Source organism: Coturnix japonica, chromosome 1 (assembly GCF_001577835.2).
Source record: "Coturnix japonica isolate 7356 chromosome 1, Coturnix japonica 2.1, whole genome shotgun sequence".
NCBI classification, from domain to species: Eukaryota; Metazoa; Chordata; class Aves; order Galliformes; family Phasianidae; genus Coturnix; species Coturnix japonica.
The window spans coordinates 126,163,774-126,172,716 of record NC_029516.1 but is presented as its reverse complement, the minus strand read 5'-3'; positions in this window follow the sequence as shown (position 1 = coordinate 126,172,716).

Sequence of the window (8,943 nt, the reverse complement as noted above, 5' to 3'; positions counted from 1 at the left end):
AACATTTCTTGAACACCTCTAGGGTTGGTGACTCCACCACTTCCCTGGGCAGCCCATTCCTCTGCCTGACCACTCTTTTGAAGAATAGCATTTCCTCATGTCCAGCCTAAATCTCCCCTGGCACAGCTTGAAGCCATTCCCTCTGGTCCACCAGTTACACCAGAGAAGAGGCCAACTCCCAGCTCACAACAACCTCCCTTCAGGAAGTTACAGAAAGCAATAAGGTCTCCCCTGAGCCTCCTCTTCTCTAGGCTGAACATTCCCAGCTCCTTCAGCCACTCCTCATTAAGGCCTGTACTCCAGACCCCTCACCAGCTTTGTTGCCCTTCTTTGAACACGCTCCAGGGCCTCAGTATCTTTCTTGCAGTGAGGGGCCCAAAACTGGACACAGGCTATGAAGAAAAATCTGTTGTCATTACTGCTCCTTTTCCTAATTGTGCTTCTCCCTTCTGGTGCTTGCAAACACAGTTAGTGCAGAACTTTGAAACTTTTGGGTTTGGTCTGACTCTGAGAGGAAGGATTTCAAAAACCGCTCCCTTCCTACAGTGAAATGGGACTGAACTTCAAGTTTCTTCACCAAAAAATCAGAACTATGAAAACTCCCACGAGTACAGACAGTGCTAGTCAGTGGGCTGGTCAGATATCTCTACTGACAAAGCTGGAAATTTTGTTGGGTTAGTTTGCTGCTGGCTTCCTGAAAAAACTAATCTTCTTTAAACTGACCTGCCTCTGCACAAGGTTGAAGTTTAAAAGGCCAGCACTTTCAGATGAAAGCATTAAGAAAAGGAGAATAACTAATTCCCGATAGTTCTGCTAACAAACCGATGATAGATAACAAAGTACATTCAGACCACAATTGTACTTATGGTTTAGTTTGTGGGAGTTGCTGAAACTTCCTGCATTTGAGAAATGGCATTTAAATATGTGAAAGATGATAAGAAGTATCGAGTTGATTCATAAAGTACACTCCTGTTAAGGACATTTAACATTTATTCCTGAAAATGCAACAAACTGCAAGTAATAAATGTTTTTTTTTATTATTCATGTGATAAGCAGCATCATTGCAAACATAAGGAATTTGAATTATTATTTTTTTTCAGTACATTCTCATGGATGTGTGCACTTGCATCATTCTTTTAGGCGCATAGTATTATAGTACCTGGGGTTATGTCAGGCTGGCAGCCAGTTACTAGTAGGGTTCCAAAGGGCTCTTATTTCAGGGCCAGAGTATGAGTTTGGATGCAGGACATGATGGTACACTAAGTAAGTTTGTGGATGACACTAAATTGGAACCAACTGTTGACTGCCTGAAGGGTAGAGAGACTCTGCAGAGACTTTGGCAGACAAGAGAGCTGGGGAATCACCAACTGCATGAAGTTCAGCAAGAGCAAGTGCTTAGTTCTGCACCTGGCATGGGCAACCTTGAATCTATGCACAAACTGGAAGATGAGTCTGAAGATCAGCCCCACAAAAAGGGATCTGGGTGTTCTGGCTGACAGCAAGTTGTGTATGAGGCAGCTGCATGCCCTGGCAGTCAGAAAAACCAGCCATACCCTGGGATGCATCAGACACAACACTGCCACTGGAAGAGGGAAGGAGTCATCCTGCTGTGCTCTGCTGGTGCAGTTTCACCTCCAGCACTGGGTGCAGGTTGGGTGGCAAAGTATAGGAAGGACATAAAACTATTAGAGGGTGTCCAAAGGATCTATGAAGATGGTGAAAAGTCTAGAGGGCAAGATGTATGAGAAGCAGCTGAAGTCCCTCAGTGTGTTCAGCAGAGGAGGCTGAGCGGAGGCCTCGTGGTGGCTGCAGCTCCCCTGTTGTCTCTGGTGACAGTGAAAGGACCCAAGGGACTGGCATGGAGCTGTGTCAGGGTAGAACCTGGTTGGGAGTTATGAAAAGGTCCTTCACCAGAGGGCGATGGGCATAATCCTAGGCTGCTGCAGTTCAAGGAGCATAGGGTTTGAACACTGAGTGGTGCTGTATGCCAGGAGCCAGGAGGTGGATTCAAAGATTTTTGTTTGACTTGGGATATTCTATGATCTTCTTGTTAATGATGGACAGTTGACAGATACATCGCTGCTTTGAAACATGAAATTTGTATCTTCAAATGAAAATGTCATGTAATGCGCAGTCACACACTTAGGTCTTCTGCCTCTGAGTATTTCTCAAATTGCTCAGCATCTGCAATAGTAATAACTTAATTTCAGTTGTCTAATAACTGTGCCAAGCTTATACTACTCTATCTCTGGTTTATGACTTAGGTTGAATTATCTTGGACAACTTCAACACCCAAAGTTCTGCTGTTCTAAAGAAGTAATCAGGGAAAATACATTATTTTGATTATTTTTTAATTATTTGACTACTTTTTCTTATTAAAGGTCAGAATAATGCTTTGAAGGAAGAAATGTGTGTAATGTGGGTTTCTCTGGGTTTTTTTTTTCATCCTTTCCTTTGTCTTTCTTGTGCACTCACACTTGACCAAAGTGTGTGCTTTTGAAGGATATTTTATTTGATGTAGAAAGGATTTTGTGGAATTGCAGATTGCATAGATCTTAGAGGTGATGGGAAAAAACAAATTAGATTTGGATTTGGAGTAAAGAAACTGGAGGGAAGGTAATTAGGATTTGATTGTTTGTGATGGGAGAGAAATATAAGTGCGTGAAAGGATCTGTCTCTGAAAAGCCTGGTAACTAAATGAAGTTAGGCAAAGATGGCAGCTTTGTGGAAAAGAGCCAACAGTTCTTGCAGTAAAGCAAGCTAAAAATAAGTCCATGATGAGTCATGTCAGAGATGAAAGCTAGCAGCATACACAACCGTATTAACCAGTAGACTATGGGAAGGGTTTATTCTCTTTCTTTGGCACATTTCAGAGTATATCAGGGACACTGCATCCAGTTTTGACACTCTATGCCCCAAATACAAGAAGGATAGTGAGAAACTTGGAGGGAGTCCTTTGAAAAACAAGGTGATAATTGGAGTAGTGCACACATCTGCCCTGCAATTTGGGACTGAGGAAAGTAGGTTTTCACAGCCCAGAGAAGAGGAAAGGGGGTCCTAATAGCAACACAATACAACACAAAGAGGTTGTCAAGAAAACAGTCATACCTTTTCAGAGGTCTACAGTTGTTTCAGAAGTGGCAATGGGCTCGAATCAAACTGGGAAGTTCAAACCTGACATAAGCTAAAAATCATTACCACAGGGACAGTCAGGCATTGGAGCAGGTTGCCCTGAAAAGCTATGGAATCTCTTTTCCCAAAGATTTCTAAAACCTGAATGGGTAAAGCCTGGAGCAATTTCTAAATTCAGTGTTAATACTGCTTTGAAGAGATGTTGCAAATAATCCATTTGCCCTGAATCATTATGTGGTTAAAAAATCAGAAGACATGAGAGGAGACAAAGGACTGAGACTAGAGGGAACAGAACCAGAAAGGGTTCTGCTGGTGGAAGAAGTGCTCTTTTCCTGAGTGCAAATGAAACTTGGATTCCTTAGTGTTTGCTTCAGTAAGTGACATCAAGTATTTCTGTAATGCATAGTGCAGGTTCCAATTAAGCACAGCAAGCTGCTAGCAGTCATCAAGTAATGCATGACCTGAAATTCAAGAGTGTAAATTGAATCAAAATGTGTATTGGCCAACTAATAATCTACATTCACTCACTTGCCAGGTTTCTTTGGCTTTTTTTCCTGCCCCCCATACACACACACAACATACACTTCATTCAGTAGATAGGAGATATTTACTTCATCCCATGGAAAACAGGGTATTGATGGATAGTGTTTTAAGACAGGCCTCAGCCTAATACTCAGAAATATTGGAAGGAAGTGGTAAATGAGACAGAACATGTTGGAACAGAAATTATGATGGCCTATTTACATAAGAACTGTATCCCCTTCCTGTCTGTGAGAGCTGAAAAGCCATATTTACTTTCCACAGATTATTATTGTTGTTGTTATTATAATAATTATTTTAATTCTGGAGTTATTTCAAATTTGACTTAAAAACTATTTATCCCCAAACTTATTTTCACAACCTTCTGTTCTGCAGATCCCTTCTCTGATCCTGATGGGTATTAATCACTCTGATAGCTGCAGGATCTCTCCATGTACAGATGAGTTCCCCTTCTGGACTGAGTTCAGGAAGGGTACTCCCCTCCTCGATCTTCGTGTCCTGGGGAAGAGTCATGATGAAAACTCCCTTGAAGTGAGTGACTGCCATATCCAGGGGCAATACTGAAATAGTCTGAAATACTAAAGAATATACTAAGGATATACTAAAACACCAGTCTGAACCTGCTGGGCTCTACAAACTGGTGTTTTTGATGACTCTCTACTTTGTCCAAAACTTTCCAAGCTGCCCTTGTCTTCACCACAGAGTTCCTTAAACCAGATTTTTCACAGGTGGTCACTCATTGAATGTTCCTCATTTTCTGGTTGACCAAGTGGTGTCCTTGTGATCTAGTTTGCAGAAGTGTTGAAATCCACAGCTGCAACTAAAATTAGCTGTGCTCTGAGTATATGAAGAGCTGTATGACTCTGCTTATAAACAATACAGCAACGAATATCCTGAAAAAGCCACGGGGGAAAGAAATTCTGATCTAGAGGCAGAATTAGTTAGGAATGTGCCAAAGAAGAATCCTTTGGAAAGAGAGGGAGGAAAAATTCTTAAATCATCAGTTGGGTGCTGAACCCTATGTGCACTTAATGTGATAGAGATCTTTATGGGAAAGCCAATGTGAGGCTATATAAAGTAGCTTCTGTTATACATGCAAGGAAGTAGGACTGAGGTTATGAAGTCAGTTTTGGCTCATCCTCACTGTAAGCATTTAAACTTTGCATTGGAAAAGTTGATGGCACTGAAGACAGAGGACCTTCAGGGTCTTGCTTTAATTTCATGCAGTAAAAGGTAAACTGCACTCTCCCCAGTTGCACGGACTCAGATGTGAGTGATCAAAATCCTTTATTACAAGTTTTCACATCACTTACATACATTCACAAGTTCTCTTTTTTAGCTTTCCCATTCACCCTTACAACTTTCCCCTCCACCTTTGCATACCAACAGAGTATTCTACAAACACTCCTTAACCGTACATGCAGGGGCTTATCCAGTCAGAGCTATGAGCTGTTCCTACTACTTCTAGAGGTGTCCTTGGTTCTCATGCTGTTTGTCTTGCTCCACAGCTGCTGCTCTGAACAGTTTTTCTTGTATCCCCATACCCAGCCTCTGTAGGAACTACTATGTGTAAAAATGGAAGAGGTGGTGATTTCACCTGTGCTCAGTCAGTGTTCGTATCCCCACTAAGGGAATTAGAAGGCAACCACTTCATAGTTACTGACACCACTGGCAAGCAACCCTAGCACTTTTAAAGCAGGAAGAGTAAAGGGGAAGAACTGCTGGCACACAGAAGATACTCAATGTCTAGTAGCAGACTGCTGGTGCAAGTTTTCTTAACCGGATTTGTTTGTCCTCTGTATGAAAAAGGCACAAGAATGAGAGGTTTGAAAGTCTGGTTTACAATAATCATCCTACTGAATTTTCCACTAATGGAAGATGTGCAGCCTCCCTAGGCCACAGGCAAGAAAGAGATGGTTAAAGGGAATTGAGTAGATAGAATGGAGAGGCATGCCCACTGCTGTATGGGATGGGAAGGGAGGAGAAAGGCAAGGCAACAGCAAGATCATAGGTGCTTTGCCAACAGTGGAAGCAAGAGAAGCATGTTGTCTGCCATTTTTTTGTCACTTATTTCCTCTCTTCACCTGTTCTATCATTTTAGCGATGCCAAGCTCGGGGAGATGGTCCCTCACTCAGATGCAGACAGTCGCTTGCCCGCCAGAGGGCGGCGGTGCCCGCAGCATGCGGCATTCCCTTCTCGTTTGGCAGAATCGCAGTATCACGCACGGCCTGCAGAGATCAGCTGGTCCACCCCACTCTCAAGCAGGGATGGACACATAGGGTATGCTGCCTAGGATAGTGTCCGTATGGCTTTTGAAGCAAGTTTCTGTCTATTCTAATCGCAGGACAGACCGAACTCATAGTGAAAATCGTCTCTTCTTTCATGTAAACGTTATCATTTCAGATTCTGCAAATGACAGAATATTTCTGAAGCACCAACACCAATGAAGCAGTTTTTTAATCCTGCAAAGTCAGGCTGAGATGTCTGCTATGTATCGTGTTTGCTTCCAAGGGAAAAAGAAAATAATGCTGCTTCCTTGAACTTCCAGTTTTGCCTAAGAAAAAAGAAACGTTTCTGTCTCATTTCTCAAAGCACATTTAATTGTGAAAGAGTGTCAATGTGATCACAGTTGCCATATAAACCTCGGGCAAAACTAGGAGCCTTGAACAGCACAGAGCTCATTCTTTCATCCTAGGTCCAATGCTGGAAAAAAAATGCAGATCTGTTAACCTTTTAAGCATTTTGGTCACTATTCTAGTAAAAATCAGCCTTCCCTTATCATTAACTCTTCCTTCTTTTTGTATATCCAAGTATACATACTCTACATGTGTATGTGTAATGTTTTGAATTTGTGCACCATCTCAAGCATGTTTGTCCCTGTAGTTCTGGGCAGAACCCCATCCAGCCCAACCCTGCACATCTCCAGGGATGAAGCATCCACAGTTTCTCTGGTCAGCCTTTGCCAGTGCCTCACCATCCTCTGAGTGAAGAATTTCTTCCAGATTTTTAAGTGCCATTTATAACATGCTGAGCGTAACTTTGTTTGGCAGACAAACAGAGCCTCTGCTTAGCAGAGTAAAAGTCCACAGAGTGGCATGAAAACTAAACATCAGGACAAGTTGTAGAAGGTCACCAAAAGCATGATTCAGATGAAATACAAATAATTTCAGTCCAAGTGTGTGATTCACCTTAGTTCCATGTAACTATTTAGACAGCCAAGTAATAGCAGAGTCTGTAGGCTTTCAGCTTTCCTTGGCTAAAGCTCCCTTGTGTCTAATGTTCTGACAGTGTACATTTCTCAACACAGCTAAATGGCTGTCTCAGTACTTATCTCAAGTGTTAATCTGTTTGACATTTGTAAACTAATCACCCCCTACTTATGACAGCTCTCAGCATGGCACATTTTCATTCCGAAACATGGCCACAAGAGGAAGTGGTGGCCTGACCTTATTATTTGCTGAAGGAGTAAGGCAAAGAAAGTTCAGTGTTCACATTAGTCTGGGAGGGAAAGCAAACATCCCTCAGTTCTCCTCTTTAATACTGCCTGCATTGAAGGAAAGGAGCAAGGCCAACTCTCACAGCTGAAGGCTGGATGTGAAGACAGAGACTGTGATGGTGAAATTCCATCTTATCTGAGTACCAAAATCAACAAAGTGCCTTACTCTGGGTTGATATTTCCCAGTGTTATGATAATACCTACAAGCAACCTTAATGATAAGTGCTGACAGTTGTAAACCTCACTGCCTACCTCTACCTAGTGCTGTTATGGCAATGCATTCTTCAGGAGTGGGTGGTGAGGTGTTGGAAGACTTTCAGTGTAATTTGCTTTATCTTTCAATATTAGAATTAAAACATTTGCTACAATTCATTCATTCAACTGAAATAAAAATCAGAGAGATTTTTTTTTTCAAAGACACTCAGAGACTTCTCAAACTCCACATGCTTGTGCTGGTGCAGCTTTCACTGGCTAACAGCTGAGCCAATGAGAAGAATGAAAAGAGCACGCTTACAGCAAATCCCTCCACTGCCAGCCTTCCCCTCCCAGGTGCCCTTACACAACAGCTATGAGGCTCTGGAACTTGATCGATAGGCAAATGATGATGTGGATAAAGGTCCATCTAGGTTGGACCATGGTGCCCATTGTCACCCCACAAAGCACCTCTGATAAGGCAAGAAAAATCTGCTCGGCCTTTCTGAGTTAGAACTTCTTGAGCACCTTATTAAGAAGTAAGTTTCCAAACAAGGCTCCGTTGTTTTAGTATTCCTGCAGAGTTGGTTTGGATGTGCAATACTGTCTTCATACTCATCTGTACACATTGAAGGAATCTCAAGCTTCACCGCAGACTGAAGTGTATCAGGATGCAAAACAACAGAAATCCCACTGATCCCATCCCCTGACAAATATAGCTATGTTTCCTGTACAGAATAACAGACCTCACCATTGTCTCATTGTCTCTGGTTAGACTGAAGTCTTTCAGCTGACTGCAGAGTTCCAGCTGAAGCCTGGCATAAACCAACTTTCTTTTGATATACTGGGCTGTGCTTTAGGCTGTCCTGAATACACAGCAAAAGCAAGGATTTGCAGCTCAAAATCCAAGGCTGAAATTCCTGAAACAGCCTTTAGAGGACAGTGAAGAATTGCAAATGAAACATTATCAATGGTATATGGGCTGGTCTGGCTGGGTTCTGTGACCAGTGAGGTGGAGGGATTTTGCAGAATCCACGCCTCCAGAAAAGGGAAACGGGGGACCCCAAAATAATTAAAAACAGCAGCAACAATCTGAAGAGAAATAAACTAATTTACTGAATCTGGTATCGGAATGCAAGATAACACACTATAATACAATATAATTAGAATTTAAACTATTGTATCAAATATATTGAAAGTGAGACTGTCCAAAAAGCTGAAGGTCTTACACTGATACTGAAGCTATGTGCACAGTTGGGACAGGCAGCAGCAAGGAGAGGTGAAGGAGCAGAACACCAAGATGAAAAACTTGATCAGGTGACCTTGCCAGGAATCTTATCTTCTCTCTGACCGCAAAGTCCCTGGAGAATGTAGTTCTTCTCCTCCGGGCAGGTACCTGGAACTGGAGCGTTAACACTTTAACTCCCAGTACACTACAGGATGTTATGATGTAGAATACCAATAACCAACAATCATCAAACCATGACATTCCACCCCTTATTCTACATCACTACATCATGCTTAATATATATAAATAAACCATAATTAACTAGGATTAAACACACGCACACACACTATATGT